This window comes from Notamacropus eugenii, chromosome 6 (assembly GCF_028372415.1).
Source record: "Notamacropus eugenii isolate mMacEug1 chromosome 6, mMacEug1.pri_v2, whole genome shotgun sequence".
Taxonomy (NCBI): Eukaryota; Metazoa; Chordata; class Mammalia; order Diprotodontia; family Macropodidae; genus Notamacropus; species Notamacropus eugenii.
The window spans coordinates 205867408-205887635 of record NC_092877.1 but is presented as its reverse complement, the minus strand read 5'-3'; the positions used below and the strand labels follow the sequence as shown (position 1 = coordinate 205887635).

Here is a 20228-nt window from a genome sequence, read left to right as displayed (position 1 = left end):
GAACCCTCCAGAGACCTCAAGGTTTGTCTAGTACAGACCCAGAAGCAACTGACACCCAGATGAGACGGCAGTTCTAAAATTGTGGATGAGGGCTGAGTATAATGTCCTAGTTTTTTTTTTTCCTTTTCCCTTTTGTTATGTGCCCAACCACCACAGCCTTGATTCAAGCATGTGTTGGCATTTTCTCCCTTTGTATTCCTGGTCCCCCTCTTTTCTGCTTGCAAACAAACAATGGCTAGCCATGATACCTGGGACACACTTGCCCAGTAGGTCCCCTCAAAGAACTGACCTTCTGGGATAGAAATGCTTGCTCTAGCCCAGCTAGCCTCCTGTGGTATCTTGACTCATGCTTGCCCCTCTTTTATTGGCCAGAAAGGGAGTTGCACTTTCAGACCCCCTTCCTTTGGCCAAGAGGGAGAAATATCAAGCTATTAGGGGACACCTTGTTTTCTACAGCTAAGGTTCTGCAATCAAGCTGTGCCCTGAGCTTGGCATAACAACAGTCCTTTGCACTCACCCTCTGGCAAAATCACATAATTATTGGATTGCTTTGACCAGCACCAGGTGTTCTCTGAGCTAGGACAAGCACCAGTTAAGTAGCCATGTTCCGGTCATGAAGTCTTGCTATGAATTAAACTTGTCTCGTGGTTGCTGTTACCTCTCATTGTCTGGGCTACAACTCACTGCATAAGCTTTGGTATAAGTATCCACACTGCCTTGGGTCCCCCCAGGAGGGGTGGGGTCCTGGCACATGTTCCTAGATCCCCTTCTTCCTTGCAAGCTGTTTCCCTCACTTTGGAATTAACCTTCTGTTTGATTCCTGACTTTCCTGTTTCTATCCTGCTCCATTTGGCTCCCACCAAAGTGAGAGGCTGAATCAGTCCGGTTGACTTACAGGATTGACACTGTACTAATCACTGGTAATAACTATGGTTAAAGAAGGGGTAGAGAATTTTTTTTCTAACAAGGACCAACACTCTTTCCCCCCCTAATATACTCCGCCAGTAACTTAAGGATTTTTAAAATAAAGAACAGGTTACTATGTTTCAAACATACATAATATATATTTTTTATAATTATTGATCTTTAATTTATTAAATATTCAGATTTGTTCAGTCGCTTTTCAGTTACGTCCTTCTCTTTGTGACTCCATTTAGGGTTTTCTTGGCAAGGACATTAGAGTGGTTTGCCATTTTCTTATCTGGCTGATTTTATAGATGATGAAACTGAGGCAAACAGGGTTAAGGGACTTGCTCAGGGCCACACAGCTAATAAGTATATCAGATTTAAACTCAGGTTTACCTGACTCCAGGCTCAGTGCTCTATCCACTGAGCCACTAGTTGCCTCCAATATATAAATATAAACTTATATATATGAATAATACATAAATATATTTGATATAAAAACATGTATATATAAACATTTTTATATAAAATATGTACATATACACATACATCTAAACCATCGCTTTCATTTTGAAAATTAAGGACTCTAACGATTACAAATAATAATTTTTAAAAACCTTCAGTTCCAGCTTATGGCCAGCTAAGGGAGAAAGACAAAGGAAAGAGAGAAATGAGATGATTCGCTGAGAGACAGGAGCGCATTCTTTTATCGAGAGAGCCTTCTATCCTTATTGTCCTAGAAACAAGCCTACTCATTTTGAGTTTATTTTTCACCTGTGTTATTTCACTCTCTTGGAACATTTTCTCTCTTCAGTGTACGTCCAAATAATTTTCTTCCTTCAAGGCTCCCCTCAAGTCAAAATACTTAGAAAACAATTATGAGGTAATTGGGGAGAATGAGGAAACCAGTGGCTGGAGGATTAGGAAAAGGTGGTTGGATGAAAACTGGAAAGTCTCAGGGGAGGAGGAAGTGCATTCCAGGCGTGAGTTATTTGACGTTATTCCTGCATGCGTGCTGCTTTCATCTCCCACTCTCTAACCTCTCTTTGTGTTATCTTTCCCTTACATTTTCTGTAATAACTGGGTTATTTATGTTCTCATCATGACCTTATTAAACCATAAGCTCTTGGAGGACAGGGAGCATTTTTTCTGAACTTTGTATCTCTGCTAGCATCTAGCCCAGTGCCCTGCATGCAATCAATTGGTGTTTAGTAAATGTTTGTTCAGTAAATGAAAGTCAAATGGATAGAATCATAGGACTGCTGGATCTGAAAGAACCTCAGGGGACATTTAGCCCAAACCCTACGCAGACCATGGACCTCAGTTACAAAATTCCTTTATGACTGATTACCTACACTCTGCTAAGGACCTCTAGGGACAAAAAAAATCATTAATCCTCAAGGCAACCTCTTCTATTTTGGGACGAAAAGGCTCCCTTATGTTTAACTGAAATTGTCTTTGTAATTTCCAGTCATTGGTCCTAGTTTTGTCCTCCAGGGTCAAGCAGATTAAACCTAATCTCTCTTTTACATGACAACCCTTCAATTACTGAATGTATCTATCATGTTCTCCCCACTAAATCTTCTCTTCTACAAATTAAACAGCTCTGGTCCCTTTAACAGGTCTCTATATTGTAGAGTTTCTTTTCAGCTTACTCTCCTGGTCATCCCTTTTTTTTTGAACTGCAACTTATTATGGTTTGCTATAAAATATGATGCCCACTTTTCATCCTTCATACATGCTTTTGAACCTTTCTTTAGATTTAATAGCTGATATTTCAAATAGTTCTGCTCAGTATTAGGTTCAACATGATATTATTTTTATTTTTGTTTGCCGACAGGATGCCTTATTTGTTTGGAAAAGATTTACTAGTGTCCCTCAGCTATCTCTTTTTCCTTTAAAGATTTTAAGAAATAGTCAAAGGGCAGTTAGGTGGTGCAGTGGATAGAGTACCAGTCCTAGAGTTAGGAGGACCTGAATTCAAATACGGCCTCAGACATGTAGTAGCTGTGTGATCCTGGTCAAATCGCTTACCCTGGATTGCCTCTCAAAAAGAAAAGTGATCAACTACTGTACTATCGTTTATTTTATCATCATCTAGTGCCTTAACTCCTGCCGAGAAAGCAGTCTTACTGCTTGCTGTCCAAAAAAGACATGATTGTGTAGCCTTTGCTGGTGTCTTATTTTTTAATTGACAGGCTAACCTATAAATACTTAAAACCTCAGTAAACATGACTGAAAGTTGAAGATGACAAGCTATTTGATTTGCGTCAAAACCCCTATAGCACTGGGAGAAAAAATTCTGTATTTAGTCTTGAACATTTATCATGTTTAAAGCAAAATACTTAAACGCTTAGACACAAGATTAAAAACAATGTGTGCCATGACTACATATATATGTACATATATATATACACACACACACACACACACACACACACACACACACACACACAGAGAGATTTATATGGTGCTCAAAGTAAAAATCAGTACTTAGGGTGTGATCTTTTCAGAGAAGAACTCTGACCTCTTGCCTCGTATACACAACAGGGATAATGAATTGAGTGGGATAGAGGGTGGGTGCTTCAGAAGAGCTAAATTTGGACTACTACGTGGCATCTCAAGGCTTCTGGAACCCTGCGCACAAGGGAACAGGTTACAGCTATAGACAAGAAAGAGTTTGGGCTTAAATTCTCTAAACTTCACAATGCTGGGAGGAAACAGAAAGACCAGTCTCCAAGGCAGCCAGTTCAGATGCTTTATACAACTCTGAAATTCATTTAATGACAGAACAAGGTGGCAGGGGGCCAGTGAAGGCGGAGAGGAGAGGCTCTCAAAGAAACTCTCCTGGGTTTTCTTTCCTTATCTGATTTGGCATGGAGCTTCTCACTGAGCCCTGGAATGAGAACTTTTCACAATAGGGGGATTTTGAGGCCCTTTGCATTTGATTTTTTTATCCTTCTTTGTTGTGTTATCACATTGGAATCACAGACTCTCTGAGTTGGAAGGGATGTCAGAACTCACCTTGGCCAACCTGGGCCTCTATGTGGTCCCTGAGAAGTAGTCATCCTACCTCTGTTAAAGACCCCTGGGGAAAGGGAATCTCACCATCTCTTGAAACAGTTCATTGCTCTAATTGTGGGATATTTTCCCTTATATCAAGCCTAAATCTATTTCTGCATCTTTTTTCTATTGCTTATAATTCTGTCGGAGAACAAATGAAGCCAGTTTAATGTTTCTCCCACAGGACAACCTTCACATATTTATTTCTCCAGGTTAAACCTCTCCAGTTATTCTGACCAATCTTTATACAACATGGCAAAGTTACCCTCCCAGTCGGTGTCCTTTGGACAAGCTCCAATTTATCAATAAACTTCCTGTGATGTAGTAGCCAGAACCGAACACAGGACTCCAGATGTACTCTGTCCAAGGCACATTTGATTGGGCTGTGATTGACAATTTTAAAGGCAGTCTAGGCAAATGTATTTGGGTCAGGGAAGTAAAAATCATAACTTTTCAGTGTATATTAAGGTAGAGAGTGGATAACAAGGGAATAGGACCATGAATTTCAGTCTTCCCCCACTATGCAAATTCACAAGTTTTAACCATACATTGAGCTAAAACATTTTGATCCCAGTTTATCCCTGGACTTTTTGATGATGAGTTCCATCACCACTCTCATGACTTGCCTGGGGCTGTACTCTTGGCCTCTGGAACAACTAAGGAAGGATGTGAGTTCTATTTCTGAAGGCCTGAATAGTTTTGGAAAATGATGCTTGGATGCCTGCTCTAGGCTAAAGGTGGCTTCTGAGGCTGGCTGAGGCCTAAGGCTTTTTCTCTGTTTGAACTGGAACAGTTCCTTAGAGACAGCTGTGCTTGAGGCAGGCCCCCAACCCAAAGGACAAAATTCCAGGAAGAAGGTCTGTATTTCTCTACATGCTGGTGGTATCCATTGACGCCTGCACACTGGTTTCTAATCTTTACCAATTCAATGGTCATCTCTCAACTCATTTCTACATAATACTGTACAGAAGAGCCTCAAAAAAAATCCATCACTTCTCACTTGATATACTAACAGCTGAACATGGTGGAATCTGTTAATTTGATAGACATGTTTTTCTTTAGCTTGCTTGTTTTCATTTCCTGAGACCTCGCTCCAAACACTTCCTGTCAAATGTAGATATTTTTAGCTTCAAGTTCTTGTAGGACTTGAGAAACTATGATTATCGGTCTGTCATTTGTAAAACAAGCCACCTGTCCGTGTTCTAACTAAGCTGCTGAGTTTTTCTTAAGACTTAAAATTGCAAAACTCACAAGACTACGTGCTAGCTTCCTTGCTAAAGTTCCTGTGGTGTGCTGGGGATAACAGTGAAGAAAACCATGAATTCTGGTACCACAGGATCATAGAGTTAGAACTGAAAGAGGCTTTAGAGATTACTTAGAGATTATTTAGAGATCCAGGGGTGAGGAACCTGTGGCCTTGAGGCCACATGTGAGGCCTCAGTTTCCCCACCCCATCCTAATCCATCTCCCTTACTTTTTGTTTGTTTGTTTTTTTAGTGGGGAAGGCAAGGTAACTGGGGTTAAAAGACTTGCCTCATGTCAAGTGTTTGAGGCTGGATTTGAACTCAGGTCGTCCTAACTCCAGGGCTGGTGCTCTGTTCACTGTGCTATCTAGCTGCCCCCATTCCCCTCATTTTACAAATAAGAACAGTGAGATTCAGAGAGGTTAGGTTAAAAGATTTACCCTGGGGTCACCCAGCTAGAAGGTTCAAAAATGGTATTTGAACCACAAGCTTCCTAACTTCTGTTCCAACACATTATCCTCTACACTATGGTACCTCTTGGAAGTCAGAACAAAGCTGAGAACCCTGTGCCTTCTAAGTTTGTAAGGAGAGAGGGGAAGAGAAGAGAAAGGGAAAAGGCCAGGAAGGAGGGTGGGAATAGATATTTGGTGTGTGGTAAATGGGTGGGGGGTGGGGGGGGTCTGTTTACGTGCGTCACTCTTGATGTGGGGTGTGCTGTTTGCGGTTCAATCAGACATTAATTTCTTGAGGTCTAACCACCACTTATTCTTAGAAAAAAAATCACATCTTTGTTCAGGGAAAATCAGTCCCAAGGATCCTTGGCCATAGAATGACTTACAAAATAACAGTTTTGGGGAGTTAAATGTAAATAATTGAAAACACATGGATCAGAGTCCCTTTAAATAGTTGACTAGGACTTTAAACATGGAGGCGGAGGAGTGTGGGAGGGAAGGGGAGTGCTTGGCAGAGGCCTCCTCTGCATTCATTGAACTCAGGACATTTTCACAGCAAAACAAACAGACATTTTGCTGAATCTGAAGATGCCGCTGGTTTTTGCTATTTCTAATGAGAAGCAGATACTGAAAATGATCATTAGAATCTGGGGGCAAATTTTTTCTTGCTGACCTTTCTCCGCTAAGATACATGTCTTCCCTGAATGCTAGCCCTAGTCATATAGAGAAAAAAATGTGTGTTTGTAATTTAAGTCTCTCCCTGTTGTTTAAACCTAACAGAATTGGGAAGGGCAGAGAAGCATCACATTGCTTAAAGTCTCTTTAACTGCTGAAGACTCATCTCCCAGGAGTGTATTATGAAATTCTATTGTATTGCCTAATCTTCTCTCCCAAATTACCATGTTGGAAGCCTAACACCTTTGATCAGAAGTCATTCCCTAGAGGTTTTAACCCGTTCACATCTGGAACATAAAAGAACATCTATCTTCCCATCCTCCCCTCTTCCTTCAGTTCTGGAACTATGATCAAAACAACTCTGCCACTGTTCCTTGAAAGAGTGTGTCCATTTACTCCCCAGTGGTGACACTGAAGTATTCTCTCCCTCTCATGCATCCACCTATTATGATGTCCTTGAGGATAAAGATGACCTTTGCTTTTGTATTCAGAGTGCTTTAAAATGCTTGACACCTACTAAGCGTAGTCATTTTTTCATTCATTCATTTATCCATCCTTGTTAGCTAAAGTCCTCTGACACGCTACTACAGGAAGAGAGCCTTGGTATATCTAGGGTTTGATCAATGAATAATAAATTTTGTCATTTCCTCCCAAGCTGAGAAAGTTTCTAGTAAAGGTATATGGATATTCTTCAAAGGATCAGCCCAGCCAACTCCAGGGAAGCTCTTCATAAGATTAATCGCAAGGCAAAAATTTCATGAAAGTCACCTACTAAGGCAGTGGTTCTTAAAGGGGGTGCCACAAAATTTTGGAAGCTATGTTTATTGTTGCTTAGTCATTTTCAGTAGTGTCTGACTCTTTGTGACCCCATTTGAGGTTTTCTTGGCAAAGATACTGGAATGGTTTGCCGTTTCCTCCTTGAGCTCATTGTATGGATAAGGAAATTGAGGCAAACAAGATTAAATTGCTTGCCCAAGGACACACAACTAGTAAGTGTTGGAATTTGGATTTGAACTCAGATCTTCCTGATTCTAGGTTCAGTGCTGTATCCTCTACACCATGTAACTACCCCTGGATGCTATACTATTGTAGGTAAAAAACAAAACAAAACAAAACTCACTACAAATAGCTATGTTTAATACAGCTTTTATTTCATAATAATTGTTAACATTTATTTGTTATTGTTATTTTATCTTCACCTAGGATTTCACTAGTGTGGGGGACTCCCAATATAGATACTTCCTCCACTGATGCCTACTGACTTCAGAAAATTGTCTGGAGTGGCCAAATGATATGAATGGGCAATTCTCAAGGGAAGAAATAAACCCAAGCTATAACCATATGAAAAAAAATGTTGCAAATCACTAATAATTAGAGAAATGCAAGTTAAGTAACTCTGAGGTACTGCTTCATACCCATCAAATTTGCAATGTTGACCCAAAAAAGGAAAATGATAGATGTGAGACGAGCTGAAAGAAAATGAGTACATTGATGTACTTTTGGTGGAGCTGTGGATTGGTCCAGCACTTTTGAAAAGCTACTTGGAATTACACCCCACACTGCCCCCCGCAAATTACTAAACTATGCATTTCTTTTCATCCAGCTGTATGATTATTGAATCTATACTCTAGAGATATCAAAGGAAGAGGAAAATGACCCATTTGTTCAAAATATTTATAGTAGCTCTTTGAGTCGTAGCAGAGTAGTAGTAATACTAGTAAATAAACATTTATTAATTATTTACTATGTGCTAGACTCAGTGCTAAATGCTGAGGACAGGAATATAAAAAAAGAAAATCCCGCCCCCCTCAAGGGGTTTAGATTGGAAATGAGTAGGGAAACAAGATGTCTGAGAAGATATCTGTCTGGTCCCTCTACTTTAAATGGAGATTGAGGAATTTATGGCTCCACTCTCTAATTTAAGGAGTAGAAGGTACTGATAAGATGTGAATACCAAGGCTGATTGGATTTTGCTACTGGAAACTAATAACAATTAGCATTAATAGAGAACTTTTAAGATTTGCAAAACAATTTACAAATATTATCTAACTCTATCCTCACAAGAACCCTGAGTGCTAGGCGCTATTATTATTTCCATTTTACAGATGAGGAAACTGAAACAGACAGGGGTAAAATGAATTACACACAGTTATACAACTAATAATTATCTGAGATTAGACTGATTTTTAAAATTAAACTTTATTTGTTCAATCAGCAAAAATCTGCCCTCTTCCCCTCCTACCCCAATTAAGAATTTGTTTAAAATGTTGCCTGCATTTATAGTTAGGCAAAAGAAATGTCTGCATAGGCCCTGTCTAAATGAATCTCTTTCAACATATGGATAGAGATCTCTATATCTGAGACTCATTCTTACTTCTGAGATTTTCTCCTCTTTATCAGCATGTATCGCATGTTTCACGGTGAGTCCTGTAGAATCATGGTTGGTCATTATGTTGATCCTCTGATTTTGTCTTTACAGTATTGTTATCATTGTATAAATTGTTTCCTGGTTTTTTTTTTTTCACTTCACTCTCCATCAGTTCACACAGATCTTCCCATGTTATTCCAGGCTTTCACCTGCAGGCTTTTAGCGTTCCCAAAGCGGTGTGATTCAAGGTAAAATCTCATGTCTCTCACGCCCCTCCTCCTCCCCGCAAGTTCTACAGGTTCCTGGCCTGGATTTGGGTCAGAACAATGGTAGATTGTTGCTTCACTTAGTCACCATCAACTAGCTAGGGAGCTCTGCTGGTTCAGAGGGACAAAACTGTAATCTCCTCTTTGAACTAGGATTCCTGCCCTAGTTATTCCTCTGCAGGCTTCAGATTAGGCCAAAAGTTTTAATTTAGATTTAATTTCACTTCTGAGGTCTGAACCACACAGTTGCTGCTTGCTTCTGAATTTACTCCTTGCTCAGTATACAGGGTACATTCCTTGATTTTCATCCCAGAACGCCACTCCTAGGTGCAGGTCTCTTCCTCAGTCTACTTATATCTATGAGCTAGAACTGAGTAATATGTGACAAAGATGCCAGTTGGCACCTATTCCTACATTTTGACACACAAGGTCCTCTTGACCAGCTGCAAGACCCCTCTTTCTCCCTTCGCTGAAATGCTCTGTGCAGAGAGCTCCTGGCAAAACTCTTTCTCCCCTCCACTCCCATCCATAGACCTCTCTGTTTCCCTTTGCTGAACTGGGTGGGAGTAATAACTCATGATATATTCTTGGATTTCCCCATCAGAATTCAGGCAGTTGTATTTTGGGGGTCTGTTTGGAGGAGTTTGATGTGGTGACGCTTGCTATACTTATTCTTCCTACTTGCCATCTTGACTCTGCCTCCCTGAGATTAGATTTAAACTCAAATCTTTCTGACTTCTCATCTTGCTTTATCCACTGTTCTACCTGGCTGCCTCTAAGCGGGTGCCCATTAAAAAGGGAATGAGTAGACAATATATGATATATAAAGGTAATGGAATACTATTGTTTTTTTTACAAATGATAAAGGGGATGTTTTCAGAGAAGACTTAAAAGTCACATAAACTGATGCAGGGTGTAAGGAACAGAACCAGAAAAATAATTTATACTATAATAATAACACTGTAAAAAATAATTTTAAGGACTTAAGAACTCTAATCAATGCATAGAGCAACCATTATTCCAGAGGAGGACCAATGATGAAGAATGCTACCCACCTGCAGACACATGTGATGCAGAATGAGATACATGATTTTGGCCATGACCAATGGGGGAATCTTTTTTGCTTGACTACGCATGTTTGTTACAGGGTTATGAGTTTTTCTCCCTGTGGGGACAGTGTGGTAGGTGTTAGGTCAGCATTGGGAGGTGGAGGAGTCTGTGGACTGGTAGGGCCTTTGGAGTTTTTCTGAATCTTCACAACATGAAAGGACAAGCCCAGAACATGCTTTTTTTTTTTTTTTTTTTTTTTTGGTGTGTTCATTTTATTTAATAATATACCATGTTATTACCATGGAATGTAAATTTATCTTAAACATTAGAATTCCATAAGTGTAACAAAGCATTACTTAAATGTCAACATTTGTTTAAGGAGAATGCTCACATTAGTCTGCCCATAAAATGATAAACCATTCCATCTAAAGGACAGTAATATTTTTCAGTTGGACATGACTCTTAGAGAAAACACAATACTGCACACATTTTCATAGTTCTCTCTCTTTACTGCTGAATAAGCACTTCAAATATATATAAAACAGATGGCATTTAAAAAACAATTTCAGTATGGTAGCAGCAAAAATATAACTAAGCCATGCAATTTCTGCTATTCTCGTCTTTTACTAACTTTATAATAAATACTACTGTGTTAAGTCACCTGGTTAACAGCTGTTCAAGGCTCATCTCAAATACAAATAAGTTGTCTATGGGGAAGGTAGGGAATAAGACTCTTGCTACAATATTTTATTTCATGTTTTTCTTACAGATGTTCTTTTGGCCCTAGTCAAAGCCAGGCAGCCCTAGACACTGAAGTTTCCACCATTCTACAAAATAAGGAAGAAAGCACTTCCTGAATTGTTAAAGCAGCTTCCCATATCACATCCCAAAATATGCCCCATCTAAAAGCAATAGGAGCTAATTTTTTAGTCAGTTTTTGAAATTTGAGGAATATGAATATAATTTATTACCCAAGTATGACAGTTCCTTTTGTACTAACTTAGCTCCCCTACTTAACCCTTGCATACCAATTAGTATACCTTGAATCACCTGGGAAACTAAAGCTTCCATGAAAAAAAGCCAGTCTTTAAAATATCATGATTGGTTGTCTTACATGTGCTGCTTTTTAAAACCACATATCGCTAAATGATTTATTTTTAAACATAAACAAATAACCTCAGTGTGAGGTATCTAGTTCTAAAACATCAGCATGAAGATAGCATCTTTCCTCCTAATGTCTGGGTTTTGCCCAGTTTTCCCAATACATGGAGTACAACATACCAACGGTCATTGCTCCTGCTACAAAGCCTTGGGTTCCCACAGGCATGTGAACCAGGTGGACAGACATTTAATGTTCCCTCTGCTCTGCAGTTTGTATAATCTGTATGCAACCATAGCTGCAAAGCCTGCTATTCCAATCGGGACAAATGGTGCCTCTTTAGCTTTTCGGGCAAGTTTTGATCTGGAAGTCTCATCATAAGTGGAGAGGGAAACGTCATTGTCTGCTGACATTGTAGCTGGTTCAAGAGCCTTCAGAATGAGATGAAGCAAATCCATCTCCCACAAGCTGCCACCAGCTTCTGCTTTGCCACCAACCTGGACCTCAGGCGCTCAGGAGGAGGCTCAGAGTCCCGAGCATGCTTTGCCTCTCCCAGCCCCTCAGGCCTCTGGGGGCTTGAACAAGCCACCCGTTAAATAGAAGAATGTCTAAATAACTAGGTTACAAATGGCCCTGGGCAGCCCACAGAGCCAGAACTGGATAGGTTGCTTCTGGATCATACCTAGGGTGACAAATGTGAACTGGGAGGAGTTTTTTCCTCTGCTATTGTCATAGTAAAAAACTCATGCCACACATGGTTGGGGGTGGGAGGAGACCCTCCAGCTCTGACAAGGTGGTGTAATGGCTATGAATCCAAAACAATGTCTCAGCTTGACATTTGCAATCAGAGGAGCTTTGTGGTTTTGGCTCTCTCCCTTTATCCCTCCCACATACTCCCTCCACTCAAAGAATGCTTCTGATTGAATGTTATAGATTTCCCTTCTGCACTCTAGATTGTGTCATCCTCAAAATCAAATGCTTCACATCTGTAAAAGGAGAAAGAAAAGCCTTCTTCCTTGTGTTCATTCAGTGTAACTTCACTTAGGAAGCACCTGTGACCATCGATAACCAGCAGGCAACAGTAGAATTCTAGAACATTAGTGGTATACGCAACTGTAGAGACCAAGTCCAACCTTTTGAGTGGTTACAGTTGAAGTAGCTGAGGCCCAGGAAGGTTAAATATATAATCTACCTAACAACTAAATAGAAGAACAATAGACCTTGGAGTGTAGTATAGAGAAATAATTAGCAAGGCTGAGATTAGGCTTCTGGTCATACTTTTATTTTCAAGGCTAATTGTTAAAGTAAGATCCAACTAATGCTTTTATTAGAGGAATTAACATTTGGGGTGTTAACACAGTGTTGGAAAGATTATATAAGCAATTCAACCAGTTATTGAGAGCTAGTATTCTCCAAGACTAACTCCCTGATGTGAAATACAAGGCTTGTGAAATCCTGTCATTCAGGAAATTATTAAGGCCTGTTGTGTGCTAGGCACTATGCTAAGTGCCGGGGACACAAGGAAAGACAAAAACCAGTTCTTGCTCTTGGGAGGTGGGGAAGGGGAACAACATGAAAGCTATGTACAAACAAGATAGACATAAAGGATAAATCGGGGATAGCTTCAGAGGGAAGCCATTAAGATTAAGGCAGACTGGGAGAGGCTTCTTATAGATGGTGAGATTTTGGCTGGGCCTTGAAGAAAGTCAGAAAAGTCGGGAGGTGGACAAGAGGAGGGAGAGAATCCAAGCATTGGAATTCAAATATACTTAAAGAAATTCAGGGGCAGCCCTGGAGTTAGGAGGACTTGAGTTTAAATCCAGTCTCAGATACTTACTAGCTTACTAGCTACTATATCAAATACTCAGACACTTGGGCAAGTCACTTAGCCCTGATTGACTCCAAAAAGAAGAAAGGAAGGAAAGAAGGAAGGAAAGAAAAAATTAAAGCACATTTTTATTTAATGATAACCATCAATAAAGGTGTGGATCTGTGAATAGACTCTTATCTTCCCGCAGTGCTTGGGAGAGAAGAAAGCCATACTTATTGGGGAAATTTTTATTTGGATTATACCTCCCGGGAGCTTGTATGTGAACTCCCCAATCAAGATGATAGAATCCAGCAATATTCTGATGGGGTGGATGTACTGCCAGCACACAGTTTAAAAAAGATTATATGATTCTTCTGGAGGTTGTCCAAAAAAGGTATCATGATAGTTTGTTGGCACTAATATAGCTGAGGTGATGGAAAGAAATATGGCCAGATTTTTGCCTTCTGATTTTGAGATATCAACGGTGTTCTCTTGACTGCTCTGCTAGGAGGAGGCTAGAGTTTTCTCTGAGTAGTGTTCTGAGAAGTCAGATCTCTCAAGATTACTGACTTGGAGATGGGAAGGAGGATATTTAAGTAGAAACTGCTTTGTATGCTAGTCTATAACACAGTTCCATGATTGTACTAATGTGTCCCCCTCCCACTGGGTTGAGGAGTCAGTGAGGAGCAGTTTTCCGGTAATGAGTGTTCAGAGACTTGAATTCTTGATCCAACTCCTTGTTATTTCATTGCCATTCTGTTTGAACTGAATGTCATTGCTTTGAATTCATGTGTTATCTGGCGTGGTCCGATGTTAGTGAGGGATCAGAGCTGTGAAATTGATGAGACAGCTCAAACAGTACCATGAATCAAAGCCAAAGTTCTTACTTGATTTAACAGCTGGCTTTGAAATGACAAGTGTAAACTTGTGAGTGTAGCTGTGTAAATTAAAACTGTAACTAAACGCACACATTTTTCTTGAACTATCAGTCCAGATAGCTATTTGTTGTTGTTCAGTCATGTCCAATTCTTATGATCGCATTTTTCTTGGCAAAGATACTGGAGTGGTTTGCTATTTCCTTCTCCAGCTCATTTTACAGATGAGGAAACTGAGGCAAATGGGGTTAAGTGACTTGCAGCTAGTCACTGTCTCAAGTTGAATTTGAACTCAGATTTTCCAGATTCCAGGCTTGACACTCTATCCACTGTGCCACCTACCTTCACCATGGTGGGAACCTGGTAAATGCTTGTTTCTTTCCTTTCCTTTTCACCTCTTCTCACTGCCATCCATTCCTTATTTTTTAGAAAGATTTTTTTGAGGATTTTTGTTCATGGCTTCGAATTTTCTGGAATCTTTTCATTTCTGTTCTCCTTTTCCTCTGCTGTCTCTTCATCCTCCAACACCTATTGACTTCAGGAAATCCCAATTCCTTTCTTCCTTTCCCTGGACTCCATTAACATTTTAAATGTTCCCATCATCCCTTCCCCGAACCTATTCCTTCCATCTTTCTTCACATCCCTCATTCCCTGCTCCCACAAATTCAGTGTCGCTGGTACGAATAAAATAACACACACAAAACAAAACACGGAAGCAAAAGGTAGCTGAATGGGCCAGATTTAAAAAAAAAAAATCACAGTCTGTTACTTTGTACCATCTCTTTGTATGGCTAATCTCCTGTGGTTGTTCTGCTGCATCAGTATCTGCTTTGATGTGTCCATCTCAGAGTGTTAGGCATTTGTGAACTCTGATTAAATTCCAGAGTAAGCCCAAAGTACAGTATTAGACAATATAATGAGTACACAATGCATATTTGTGGATTCTTTATCAATTGCTGGTGTCCTGACCAGAAAATGATCATTGATCTAGAATCAAAAAGAATCTGTAGATCACCTAGTTCATAATTTTACAACTGAGGAAACTGAGGCCCAGGGAAGTTAAGAGACTTTGCCACAGGTCACACAAGTAGGATTTGAGCCCAGGTTCTCTGATAGTGGAACCAGTGTTCTTTTCACACTATCTTCGAAGCAAAATGAGACTCAGAAAGATTCAAAGATTAGCCCAAGGTCAAAGATGAGACACTGACTCAGGAGGTCCTAAATCCAAGTCCAATGAATGTTGTATTCTTAGGCGAAAGAGCTTGCCTTATTTCAACAAGGAATTATTAGGGTACCTGCTAGTCAGTTTGAGGATTATAAGAGGTGTAGATTGAGGCAGAGTGGTACAGTGGAAAGGGTACTGAATTTAGAATCTAGGAGTCTGGGATCTCGTTCTTCTACCACTTACTGCCTGTGTGACATAGGGCAAGTTTCTTAAACTTTCTGGGCTCAGTTTCCTCATCTCTAAAAAGATAGGGTTGGACTCAATGACCCTTGAGGTCCCCAAGAACTTTAACTCAATCGAACTTAAGGTGCATAGGGTCGAACTTGGGTACTAATACCAACATACATAAAAATAAATGTATGTTTACCACTTTTTAGACCATAGAGTATTATGGTCCCTTCCCACTCTAAATCTATAATTCTATGACCTCATATAAACATGAAGTATTATTATATTAAAAAATTGGAAGACAAGATGCACTAGAGCAACGTGCCAAAAGGTGTACTTTAGGTGGCTGAAGAAAGGGATGTCTGTTTGTGAATTTTGGGGCAGACTTGTTTGTCAAGTTGAATTATTTTGATTTTTGAGGTGATGGAAATCCTAGCTTGTTTACCTGTTGGTATGTCCTTGCTTGTCCTTTGGTCAGGGGGAGGGGAGGCCGATTAGCTAAGAGGTTTCACAGTTATGTGAGTAAAACACCAACAAACCCTGAGAATGAGTTTAGCATTGACAGACGGTGACCTATGTTCTTGAACAAGGGAGCTCTGGTGGGTGAATCCTCAAATAGGCAAAGGGTGATCTAGGAGGAAAGATGCTGTTTCTCTCATTCGCTTTTGGGAATATGAGGAAGCTCAAAGCTGTGGTCCAGAGAAAATTGTGAAACGTATGAGGCTTGGGAAATTTTAGTGAAGGTCTGGAAAACTTAGGTACAATTTGACCCGAGACTGACATTCCTTTTATGGGTACTCCCACTATCCTATCAGATCGTAGTAGTAACACTGAAAGGGACTTGGAAAGCCATGTAGGCCTCTGTTTTTAAAGTTGAGAAAACTGCATCCGAGGGAAGTTGACTCACTTGCTGTTTATCAACCATTTGTCAGAGGTAGATTTTGAACCCAAGACTTCTTACTGAAAAGCTCTTTTTCCCCTGTTGTACAGTGTTTTCCTTTACCTTAATGAATTATTTCTGAATTTACATGTTCTTTTGAGAATAAAGCCTAGAAAATACATTCTTGTTATCTGAAGAGTGTAGACATAGGGTGTGGGAGGAAAAATGGGGACTGCTCGAACTGATACCATAGTGGCATCAGTGATTAGGATGCAGGTGCAGCAGATCTTAGAACTTGGAGTGCCAAAGTAGGCTCCTAGACCAAGAAGGACCAGGAAACTCATTGACTCAAGGGGTTTTGATAATCTGGGGAAAATTAATACAAAGTAAAAGGCAGAAGGCCTGAGGCTGGAGGCGAGGCCCTTGGCTCTGGTACTTACTATGACTTTGGGGGATTCCCTTAGTCTCCTCGGCATTCTTCAGTTCTAAAGGTTAGAAGATAGATTTTTAACGGTTCTTTAGAGGTTTGTGTCTTTTATTTTTTAGTTCTGAGGGTTTTCCCCTCCCCGACTGTTTCTTTTGTGAAGGCAAACTAGGCCATTTTTTTTTTTTTTGCCTCAATTCTTACTTAGCCTTTAATTACTGAATGACCATTGCCTCAGACAAACTGAGACCTGGGAAAGACTTTAGCTTAAAAAGGCCGTGGTCTCCCACTGCATCTGGAGGCCATCATTTTGACCTAGTCTTGCCACTGGACTTTGATGACTGTGGAGGAGAGAGTGAGGCTGGTGACTTTGCACAGCTCTGCCTCACTTCAATCCAATTCACTTGCTAGTCAAGGTGCCACTCTCCTAATGTCTTTGGTCCTGAAGGATGAATGACAACAATAATACTAATAGAGTTTTTAAAAACAGGTTGAATTTAATAGGCTTTTAATTTTTTTCATCTAACCTAGTTTAGAATATAGGTTTTTACCTTTTTGACATCATGGACACCTTTGGCAGCTTTGGTGAAGCCTCTAGATCCCTTCTCCAAAATTAAACAATTAAAGAATGCTAAATTCTAGTTAGAGGTTAGTGAAGAGAAAGATGTAATTTCTTCCCTCCTCCAAGTTCACAGACCTTCTGAAATCTATCTATAGACTCCTTGTGGCTCCATGGATCCCAGGTAAAGAATCCCTAGACTAGATGACTTTTAAGGTTCCTCCCTTCACTAAATCTATGGTTCTATAATCCGATGGCTCCCAAGAAGTAGGAAGGGGAAAAATGATTAGATTAGGGAATACTCAGGAAAGGCTTTATAAAAGGACTGGAACTTGAATCAAGCTTTGAAGAATAATTAGAATGAGTAGTTAGTGAGGTAGGAAGAAGTGGGGTGGGGACATATTGTAGGGGAAATGAGTAAGGAATGGGAAAGCTTTGGATGTGTCAGTAGTTTTGGCTTGAAGAACACCAGTATAACAGAGTGCCTTGTCGTTGGAGCAGGCCTGAAACATTAGTCCCCATTGGTCAGTCACACCAGCTAATACAAAAAGGACTCTGTCTTTAGAATGAAATTAGCATAATTTACTCCACCAGCTCACATTTTATGAGAGTGGTCATTGACTTCAGGACTTGATGCTAATATTCTATGAGAGGAGTTAGACTATGCTTTGAGCATAAAACTAAGATCTAAAATCTCCCTGTCAAGTCATGTTTTACCAGCTGTTTGTTCATGTGAAAGGGGTTGTGATAGCTGGGTGGGGAGGGTTGCCTGCTGTGAAGGTTGCCACAGCAGTATCATAAACTATATAACCCTTCCCATTTGACTCAGGATGGATGAGTCAGTTTTAAAGTGTTCTTATTTCCCCCAGATTTCCCTTTGGTTTTAAGGCCCTTTAGGAGTTGGCTGTGCCCTACCTATCCAAAGTTACCTCTTATTCCTTTTTTTCCTTGATTTAGACTTTACCTTCTAATCTTCTAGAGTGTATGGGGTGTTCAAGAAGGACCAGAACCTCTAGTGAGAGAGCTTGTTGAGTCTTCTTTAGGGCTACTCACCCACCTGTCACCCAACTCTCACTTATAGCTCCAAAAAGCTGTAGCATGCACGGCAGACACACCTGGCAAATCATCTTGGCAGATGGGTCAAACTGGATTAAGGGCAACCCACAGGCTTGAAACCCATAGGTGAGTTAGGGGGATGTCTACCCCAAGCATGTGAAGACTCCCCTGGGTGGGATGGGCAGATGAGAATAATTTGTTTTAACGACTATGAAAGTGGCTGAAGGAGACGCTTTGCAGTGCTTGGTCAGGCATCAAAGGGACTAAAGTCATCTGTTGCATCCCAGGCTATCACCAGTCATCCTGACTTTTTTGCCACTGGACTTCAATGACTCTGGAAGACAGAGTGAGGTTGTTGACTTTGTGTAACTCCGCCTCACTTAAATTCAACTTACAAAAGCCAATACAGCACTCCTGATTCTCTGAAAATGAAGGATGAACACCACCATCACTCCAATCAAGCCCATATCCATTTTGTTACCTACATATTTGCTTCTTCTCACCATAGTATATTAACTCCCCTTGCCCTTTGGAAATTTCTTCTCATCTCCTCTGCCTATCCAAATATTATCCATTGTCCCAAGCCCTTTAAGACCTTCTATGAAAGCTTTACCTCTGGAAAGAACCCTATAAGTCTCTGACTTTGGTAGCTTATATTAATTTCTTCCTCCTCTGGTCATCTTTGTATTTATAATCAGGACCATACAGTGTAGTATTTAATATCATTAGATCATAAATCTAGATCCTGAAAGGATCTCAGAGACCGTATGGACAATACAAATGGTGAGAGTGAGGTACAGGAAACTTAAGGGACTGTCCAAGGTCACACAGGTAGCAAGCATTTCACATAGATCTTCTCCCTCCAGAGGCAGGCTCTTTCCACCACTCCAGATTTTTCAAATAATTTTCATGGTTGCTAATTTCATTTCCCCAACTAGATGAAGGCTGTCATAGAATTAGCCACACTCTACCTATCCAAACCTACCTCTTATTCCTCTCTTCCTTAACACAGATTTCACTGTCTGATCTTATCTGTCTTTTGGATCAGGCCACAGCCTTCAAACATCCATTTAGACACTGAGGGAAAAATAATGCTTTACAGATTGAACATATGTTTGCAAAGTGTTTCACATATACAGGGTGTCCCAAAAATCTTAGTGCAGTTTTAAGCTTTCACAACTTCAGAGGTACAAATGCTACAAACTCACCAAAAAAAAAATAATTTCCTTAAATTTCCTTTGAAAAATTTCCTTAGATTTCCTTAAAAAATTCCCTAAATATCTTTTACATTTGGTTTTATAAATTTTAAATCACAAATTTATTTTAATTTGTAAAAGATGGGACAACTTGTCACTGGCTGGCTGTTGTTCTTTGTTCTTGAGGATCAAAATGACATCATAATGTTGGAGTTGAGGTACAGTGTGTCCGATTGTGACTGATCAAACCAATATGAACTTGGAAGGCTTTTCCACTGGTTGGGCACAAATAGTCCATGTGAACCTTTGGAGTGGAGATGGCTCTAAATGTGCACATCTTACATTTCATTTGAGCTACTGAAATTTCAATTTGCTATTAGACCACAGAGGCTTCTTTGATGTGGGCACTCCATGCGGGGCAGTCCTGTGCCAGTGTCTCCTATGTCTCACAATCAATTCCAAAGTTCTTCTTTTTTTTTTTACCTTTTTTAAAATTTGTTTTCAGTTTTCTACAATAACTGCCATATAAATTAAATGTTTCCCTTCCTTCCCTCTTATATAGGTCCTACATATACATTCTTATTAAATACATCTTCACCTTAGTCATATTGCATAGAAGAATTAAAATGAATGGGAGAAATCATAAAACAAAACAAAACAGAACAAAACATAACACAAGAGAAAATGGTCTGCTTCATTCTACGATTCAATTCCATAGTTGTTTCTCTGGGTGTGGAAGGCGTTTTGCCTCAAGAGTCCATTGGGAATTTTTTAGGTCCTTGCATTACTATGAAGGACTAAGTCTACCAGAAAAATTCCTTGCCCACTGTGGTTGTTACTGTGTACAAAATTCTCCTGGTTCTGCTCCTTTCACTTCAGCATCAGTTCATATAGGTCCTTCCAGGACTTTCT

At 40.0% G+C, this 20228-nt stretch overlaps 1 pseudogene; it reads right to left on the bottom strand.

Annotated features, from left to right (window-relative positions):
• Positions 1–9444: 9444 nt before the first annotated feature.
• LOC140512613 (HIG1 domain family member 1A, mitochondrial pseudogene) lies at positions 9445–16688 on the bottom strand (annotated as a pseudogene).
• Positions 16689–20228: the final 3540 nt, after the last annotated feature.